Below are 9,702 nucleotides of genomic sequence, written 5' to 3' on the forward strand. Positions count from 1 at the left end.
ACAAAACTTATTGGAAGAAAGAACGACATACAATTATTTGCTGAATAACAAAAAAAAGAAATTGTAAATGAGACATAACAATAAAAGCACATAAAATTATTTCAATGGAAAATGCTATTTATCTAGAAAAATAGCATCAAGAATTTTTGAAGACACATGTGGCAAGTTTTAATTGCATGATTTATTTGTTCACATCCTATTTTTCAGCCACACCTCCTTGAATTGTGGCAAATAGTGCATTGTGATTGGTTGCTTTTTATTCTTGAAGAATTCTTGATGTTTTTTTTCTAGAGATATAGCATTGCTCTTTTTCAATAGAGTTGGTAAATTTGTTTCCACATTTAAAATGTGAAGTAAGTGCCACAAATTTTTTATATGTGACACACATGCACGCTCGCACGCACGCGCATCTGCAAACACTACACCACACACACACACACTTGCACACACAAACACACACTACGTTAAATATTTGGTGTAAATGGAGTCATGTGTGGTAGCAGCTAAATTTTTTTTCTTTCTTTCTTCCTTATTTTTATATGCTTATTCAATATATGATTTGTCTTGTTTCATCCCATGTGATAAGTTTCAGCTTTGATCATAAAAATCATCTTCAGGTTTGGAAAATCCCATCGTCCAAAGAATGAATGTGGAACATTCCAAAGTTATAGACATCCCGGAAGACAAAGCCGTAGTTTCTTCCACTCTTGTGCAATTGAGTAGTTTCTTCCATTCCAAAGGTGAAAGTCACACAGGTTATTATCCACAATCAGTTATTGTGGATATTAAATAATAATTGAATAAAGATTTTAAGATTTATTGATAAGAAAATGCAGGCATGTTAGTTTTGGTTAGGTTGTAGTCTGTTAGGAACATAATCATGGAAGTCTTTGTAATCTTTTATCTTGTGTGAAAATTCAAATTTGATTTGGATGATGTATACAATCCTATATATACTATAGTATATTGATTAAAAGTATACCCTATGCTTTGATCCTTTTGTCTTTTCTTTACATCTCTAGATTTTGAAGTCTCTCTTGTATAATTTGAGTTGGTTATCTCTATTTCTTTCTGGATTGTTTTTTGTTGAATTTTTATTACACATGATTCAAATTTACTTAACTTATAAGCTTTGCACATGTAATTGCATATTATTGGAACTTTGAAGTAGGAACCTATGCTTTCTCTTTTAAATCAGTGGTTATTAAATTGTTACTGGATTTTTCTGTCTGGCAGGAATCTAAGAGTCTTGTTTATGGAGGAGAGCTCAATTATTGAGAATGATGGTGAATGACTGAACGATCTTGTGTTAAATAACACGGTGCTCGAGATACTGAATTTTGCCTCAACTGATTTTAAAGAAATCAATATTGAGAAGCTTGAACTTCTAGCACAAAACTGCCCCAACTTGAGCTCTGTGAAAATCACTAAGTTATTATAAAAGAGATGAAAGTGGCAGCATAATACTTGAGAAACCAAAACAACTTTGGGAACCAAAAAAACAGCAATGTAAGGAGAAGGCTTTCGGAGGTGATAAGCTTAGCTTCAAAGAAGCATGATGGCTATCAAAGTCTTTCCACTACCAGTCTCTAAGTACACTATAGTATTTTCGCGAATGGTTTTATCCAATGCTTCAAGTTGATAGCTACACACACAAAAAAAAAAAAAAAAACTCATCAATCCAAGCAAAAAACATTACAATGGAAAGGGTTTAGGTTTAAAAAACTAACCCTTTAGCAAATGGAAGAGTATCAGGCATGATCTGCTCCTAATAACAGTCATCTATTTCCATCAGAGCTTCTTCCATTGTATTTGATGAACCTACATTAATCAACTCAATAATTATGAAAATGATCAGCAATGACAATAACACGGACTTCAGACACAACTTCAATCGATCTTATCGTAAATATATTAAAGAAAGAACCGCACCAAACCACAAGCTATGGCAAGGAGGGCAAAAAGATACAAAGAAACAAAAACGCCAAGATTAAAGAAAATTGTTGAAAGTGAAATTGAAAAAGATCATGAATATATGAAGTCTGGGAGCTTAGGAACTTCTTTCGGCATGCATCTTCTCTTCAAGAATTTGCTGGAGGTATATATGTGATACAAGATCCAAATAACTATGTTGTTGTATCATTACCTGAGCAAAGTCGACTTGGTTTAGGATTCATTAAAAGGGATCAATTGCCGATTATTGTCTTCCCTTATGCAGCCCAACTGAAAATGTTGGAACTTTACGATGTTGAGATGAATAGGGAGGATCATTGTACATTAATCTGAAGATGTCCCAACCTGGAAATCCTCGAGGTAAGATTCTAGAATTTTATCAAGTTAATTTTATCAAATTAATCGTACATATATTGATTTGAATCTTTATTTGGACAAGAAAACATGAAACCGTAAAAATAATAAACTACAATGATAGGTATAATTTGGAAGGGTAAAAACATTTATTTTGAATAACCATTAGTACATTTTGAATATTCATGATGAGGAATTAAGTACAACAAACATTCACCCATTATTTTCTACAAAATCTATGTTGTTTTATGAGAACATGAATTAGTTAACCATTAAAATCAACAACAATCCATGACCCTATTTTGGATTTTCTTTCTTACCCTTTGAATATGAAAAGTTATAGATATCCCACCTTTTGCATTAGCAAGGTCGTCACTGCAATTTTGAGTGACCTGTGCAAAACGTGAAGTAAGTGCACTAAATTTTTTATACGTAACACACGTGCGTGTTCGCACGCACGCACGTCTGCAAACACTACACCACACACACACTCACACACACAAACACATGCTACGTTAAATATTTGGTTCCCATGGAAAAATGGAGTCATGTGTTGTCGCACCTCAAACTGATGCAGGCCAATGGTACATTGGAGAAAACAGTCCAAACGTGAGATGGATGCTTTTTGGCAATGTCGGTAAAACCGGTGAAAAACACTATTCCGTAAACTCCCCACTCTCCAAAAGGCTAAACCCGTCATCACACAAAACCAACACAACGTATCTAACATTCAACAATATTCATTTATCAAACCAACACAACGTATCTAACATTCAACAATATAATATATTTAAATCAACGTATCTAACATTCTTGAAAATTCACGATGGGCAATTCGCTATAAATAGCATTGCTCCATTTATCAAAACACGCAACACGTTCGCTCCAGAACTACCCTTCTTATACCTAAACCCGTCATCACATTTGTCATTCATTTCTCGCTCCAGAACCTCACAACAACTCAACAACGCAATACGTCAACACAACGTATCTAACCCTTCACTCACTACCCTTCTTATACCCTCTCACTCGCAACGTATCTAACGCAATACGTCAACACAACTTAAAGCTTCTCACCGGTAAATCGCTTCGATCTAGTTTTTGTTCTTTTTTTTTTGCTATTTTTGTTCATTTTTCGGTTTTTTTGTTGATTTTAGTATTTTTTTTTTAAGTATGGATCAAAATCAAACAGAAACTTTAACCAATTTAGTTAAACTTTGTAATGTCATCTTTATTCTGTTGGGGCTTGTCGCCTCCTTGTCGACAGCCGCAATATATAAAGAAGAAAACAAAAATCTTCGTAATGATAGTAATAACTTGATAAAATTTACATTTTTAACTAGTTGTTTTCACATGGTTACAATTTGTTGTTGTATGACAACAAAATGTATGATTAAAAAAAATGTAACATTAAAGTAATATCCATTTTATATTACCTTGGCGGATTATTATTTTCTATGGATACAAGGGTATAGAGAATCATCACCTAGTGGGTGTGATCTTTTAGCTATGAAGCTACCTCATTCCAATATTGAAATCACCCCTTAGAGAATTGTTGGCACTGCTAAGCATCACACTTAGCTTTTTGCATATCGCTCCCTTACCGGAGAGTGAAACAGATCTTCCGAATGACATGCTAACACCAACTTTTCCGGTAATGAGGGTGGGTGTTGGAAGATACAGAAGAATACTCATTAGTCATTTTCTAGGAAATTTTATATATTTCTATTTTCTTTTATTTTTCCTTGTAACTATTTTCTTCTCAATTCAAGGTTGTCCAACACTTTAGAAACTTGAAATAATATATTGTTCTTTTTTTAGTGAGAATATGCTAGTTGATGCTGCAACTAGCTTGTTCAAAATAAATGTTGAAACAAGATTACAATATTTCCAGTATCTTTGGGTACAAGGATACAAGGAATCATCATCTAATGGGCGTCGTCTTTTTGCAATGGAGCAACCCAATTTAAATATTGAGGTCATCCCTTCAAAAATTGTTGGTTATATTGAGTAAAAGACTCAACTTCTGATGTATCGCTACCTTGTTGGACCACGAACAGATCTTCCAAATGACGTGATAACACCTATATTTTCGATAATGAGGGTGGGTGTTGGAAGATACAGAAGTTTCTTCATTAATCATATTTTAAGGACTTCTACATATTTCTATTTCCTATTATTTTTCCTTGTAACTATTTTCTCCTTAATTCAAGTAGAGAATTAATTATATCAACTCTATTTAAACTAGTTTTGGGCTGAGGAATAAAGTACAACAACATTCACCCACTTCTATCTACAAAATCTATATTGTTTTGTGAGAACATGAGTTGGTTAACCATTAAAATCAACAGCAATACATGACCCTATTTTGGATTTTCTTTCTTACCCTTTGAATTTGAAAAGTTATGGATATCTCATCTTTTGCATTAGCAAGGCCACCACTGCAATTTTGAGTGACCTGTGCAAAACATGAAGTAAGTGCCCTAAATTTTTTATATGTAACAGACATGTGTGCTCGCACGCGCGTCTGCAAACACCACACTACATTAAAATTTTAACTAGTTCTGTCTTGTCCATCACCAAAACCAAAATTTTAACTAGTTCAATATGGGTTTGTTAAACTATCGCGATGGTCGAATACCACATAACTGCAATGCTTTTAAATTGAACAAATGGAAGTCATCCACATATCTTGTTAGTCTTTGTATCCGATTTTAGATGCTGCAAAATAAAAATAAAACCTACTTGTTTTAGTCCCTAAACGGAAACTATAAGTATATTGTTCTATTCGAGATATTTGTTGTATATATCTTAAAATCATGATTCTGAATCTATTGAGGTTGTGTCCTATAAATTTTCATTTTCAGTCGGTTTTAAGAAAGATGTAAAAGTGGAGAAAACTAGGGTTTGACAAAAGAGTATATCCTTAGAAAATGAAAAGTTAAGGGTTGGTTCCTTTTGGGATAGAAACTAGGGTTGGAAAAGACTTGTAAAACACCTTGGGGATAAATCATTGAATGTAATTGGTCACGGAAATAGATTCGGGAAAATGTTAGAAATTAGGTTTTATAGTTTAAAACTAATTTCTTGTAACCATTGTAGCTCGTTGTAAGAAACTCTTTGATAGTCAATTGGTGAGAGATCTCTTCTCCGTGCATAGATCAAATTTGGGCACAACTAGATGAACACATATCACCATGTTTTTCAATCTTCGCCTTTATATTTTTTTTTATCGTCTAAGATTTGTCTATCACATTGCTTATTGGTTATTGCTTAATGTTACTCCACTCATAAAAATATTGATATGAGTTTTGATCCGAATTCACAACAATATTTCAGAGACAAAAAACATATTTAACATAATCAAGTTTTACCCGATACAGTTCTAATATCATGCACGAGTTAAACTGATATACTCTCATAAATAGATTGTTCTTTAAATGGTGAGTTCTCTTTGTGCATAGATTACTCTTACTCCAGTTTTTTAAAAGAAGATAAAAGAAATGATAAATTAAAACAAACAATCAAAGAACAAGAAATGCTCTGATCTAAAAGTTACATAGAGTACTCTTACTCCAATTTTGGACGATGTTTAATCATGGGACGGTGAGGCTCAAAACAATTGCACCGTTAAGTAGTATTGTGAAATGTATTAAAAGAATGATGACTTACTTCGCAACTCAACCAAATACTTTTTTTACATATTAACTTTTGTTTTGTGCTTGATAGAAGCAGCAACAATTTCTTTTCTTTTTTCTTTTGGCCGAAAAGCAATAACGATTTCAAGTGCTCGAGAATTGCAGAAGAAAAAAAAAAGTTATGAAGAGTTAGACAAAAAATAAACTCAAATCTAATGTAGAAAGGTTGTGTCAAGAAGAAGAGAAACATATATATATATATATATATATATATATATATATATATATATATATATATATATATATATATATATATATGGGGGCTGTTAACTTGCACCCACCTAAAAACACTAAGGTGCAAGTTAACAAACTGCACCTACTAGTTATTTACCAAAACACCCATGTTTTTCTATTATAAACAAATATTATTTATGCTATTTACAAAAATGTTCTTTTAATTAAAATAAAGTTTAATAGAGACAAAAGGGTGTTTTAGTAAAGTACAAGTAGGTGCAGCTTGTTAACTTGCACCTTAGTGTTTTTAGGTGGGTGCAAGTTAACAGCCCCCTATATATTTTTTTTTTTGACGGAACAGCCCCCTATATATATATATATATATATATATATATATATATATATATATATATATATATATATATATATATATATATATATATATATATATATATATATATATATATATATATATAGAGAGAGGATGTATAATATGAGAATGGTTAACTTATATGAGAATGGTGAGAATGATCATCAACCATTAGATCAAAAATATATGGTTGAGATTAAAAGTTTTATTTCTAACAACACATGTGCCTTTCCACAGTGTATCCTTTGTTGAGAACTGTTCGGCTTCTCATCTTTGCCGATCCAAAAACCACACAGCAGAGCTTTAATCCATTCCCACCCTTCACCATCAAAATTGTGCTTTTATTTTTTCTTTTTTTATATGAAAAATTGATCTATTGATAGCAATTAATCCATATAATCGATCTATCTATTGATAATATCGTTCATGATGTAAACAAAAAACCAATTTCAATCTTTCCTCTTAAATTAATATTTCATCGTGAATCAAGCAAACAATTAAAAGTGATCTCATCTTTCAAATCTATTTCAATTTGTACTCCTATGATGTTGAATTGATTTTGTAATTTGGGTTTTTTATAGAATTTTTTTGTTCACGGAGGTTCCACAATGAACATTGAAATAACAAATCAATTTGACATGTATTAAGAAAAACTGATGGGAATCAATTTGTGAAGGTTCACGTTATTCTTCTTGATGGAGGAAAGAATTTGTTGCTGTGGGAGAATTTGTTGTTGTGGGAGATAAACACGATGAGAATAGGAATGATGGAGACAGGGTTTTAATTAGGTACGAGTGAGTTTTAATGCGGTGCTTTAATATCAGCCGTGTATTTTTGATCTAATGACTAATGATCATTCTCATCATTCTCATATAAGATGATCATTCTCATAAGATATGTCCTCTATATATATATATATAGGGAACCCCTAATATGGACCCTAAAAAAAGAGGACCATAGGTGCACCTCTGTGAATGACCGGATATAGCCTGTATATACAAATGTTAATTGGTTTTTTGAGTAGTGATCCATTAGTTTTGTGAGTTTTTCCCTCCCAATTTTCATCCATACGCCTTTGTAAATGACCGTAGATGTAGCACAATTGTGATGCTTACGCGTGAGAATGAAAATTGAATTGAAGAAGTGGGTATATATATATATACCTTCAATTTTCCCATTACATTTTAAGGTTTCATTTCCTTTAATTTTTCATTTCTATTAGTCACAGTGTGACTATGGAACCCATTCCATCGATTCTTAGAGACATATAAACCTTAAACTGGGATACTTCTGTCAGTCTGTGTCATATGAAATTTGCAAATCTGAATTTAAAAAAAAAAAAACAAAACTTTGTTTATCGTTGTTCTAGTCTGAACTGTGAAGGGTTACTTTTGGTGCTCTTTCTCACTACATCGTTGGGTTTTTCAAAATTTGTATGGGATGTGGTGGTGGTCGTTATTGGATTTTGGTTTTGTTAGATTTTGTTTTTGAAGTTGATTTTATTGGATTTTTTAAAATCTGTTGAGAGAGAGTATGTGGTAGGATAAAATAAGGGAATATGAAAGAAACTAAGGAGAAGAAAGACCAAATAAATAGGAGAGACTAAGAGATGAACTTTGATACATTGAGAGGACGAGTGAGAAGACAAATCCCCCTTGCAGTTTTTTTTTTCTCTTTGATCCTAATCACAATGAAAAACAACAACAAATGAATTTATCAATTTTTTTAAATGTGAGAATTTGTGGGTTTGAAACGGCGGAGTTGTGAAAGAAAAGAGAAAATTGGTGAACTGGGTGCAGCGGATACAACGGAAGGAGAGAGAATGAAGTTAATGTTAAACTCCAAAGAAAAGAAAAAGAGTGACCTGCTATAATCGGTCAATTATAGAGGTCCACCAATGGACTCTTAAAAATAGGGTCCATATTAGGGGCTCCCATATATATATATATAGGGCATATCAAATGAGAGGAGTAGTTAGAATGAGAGGATGAGAGGAATTAATCTGGACCATTGGATCAAAATCAACGCTTCAGATTTAATTGCTCTTTAAAAAGGGGTCATGCACTATAACCTCTGCCTTCCACTTCTCCACTCTGTCGTTCTCTCTCTAAGGAGTAATTTCTACTCTTCCTGTGTTTCCTGTTCTTCGCTGTTCTTGATTTCATATTTATTTAATCAAGTCTCAAAAATTACTATGCCACAATTTTCTCATGCAAAATGAAGTTTAGCTTTGATGGTGCCTTCTACTCAAAATATGAATCTGAACATAATTAGTTTTTCTTTGCTAAGGTGGCACGAGGATAAAAGAGGTAAAAGAATATTGAAGCAATTTGATGTTTCAAAATTTGAAATAATTGTAAGCATAATTGGATATGCAATCAAAGATTAAGTGGTTAAAAATTCTGGAATTGTAGAGACAAAATATGAAAGAATGAAAACTTAAGGTGTGGATTTACGATATGGTGGAGTTGCAGAACATGATTGCAGATGAAAGCTTGAAAGGCGGATGGAATATGAAGTTGCAGAATATTGGCGGTTTGAGAGGCAGTCGGAAAGTCGTGTTCATGATACAGGGAAGGACGGTTGAAGGTTAACCTATGGGAATGTGTACAATATTTTTTAAGAAGTAAATTAATCACAGCCATTTATTTTAATCTAAGGGTCCCTATTCAATCCTCTCATCCTCTCATTTTAACTACTCCGCTCATTTGATATGCCCTCTCTCTCTCTCTCTATATATATATATATATATATATATATATATATATATATATATTAAATGCTTGACTGGTGTGTAAAAAGCGATGCTAGTTCGCATGATAATGTTTAACTTGCATGATGATAAGAATTGTTAAGAATACTACAAGTGGATGTCCATTTAGCTATTAGGTTATTTAGTCAAACTATTAGGTTAAGTCAATTCCCAAAGTAAATGTCCAAAATGCCCTTACGTGACTTAAGTCACGCTAGTGTATACGTTACCTGAGTTAAGTCACGCAGCGTGAGTTAAGTCAAGCAGCGTGACTTAACTCACGCACCTTGTAGCTCAGCGTGACTTAAGTCACGCACCACTGAGCCTCTGCGCGAGTTAACTCGCGCTAGTTGGCCGGTGGTAAAAACTGAAGCACAAACATTTTTTGGACGGTGGTGAAT

The 9,702-nt window shown here is 32.8% G+C and overlaps 1 long non-coding RNA gene across 1 annotated transcript; it reads left to right on the forward strand.

Moving 5' to 3' along the window:
• The first annotated feature begins 8,504 nt into the window (after positions 1–8,504).
• LOC146900495 (uncharacterized) lies at positions 8,505–9,203 on the forward strand. Its single transcript, XR_015021302.1, has 2 exons — positions 8,505–8,858; positions 8,964–9,203. It is a non-coding gene; the product is annotated as an uncharacterized LOC146900495 (long non-coding RNA).
• Positions 9,204–9,702: the final 499 nt, after the last annotated feature.

The sequence above is a fragment of the Medicago sativa genome, chromosome 8, assembly GCF_051527215.1.
Source record: "Medicago sativa cultivar Bolivia chromosome 8, Bolivia_mono, whole genome shotgun sequence".
NCBI lineage: Eukaryota > Viridiplantae > Streptophyta > Magnoliopsida > Fabales > Fabaceae > Medicago > Medicago sativa.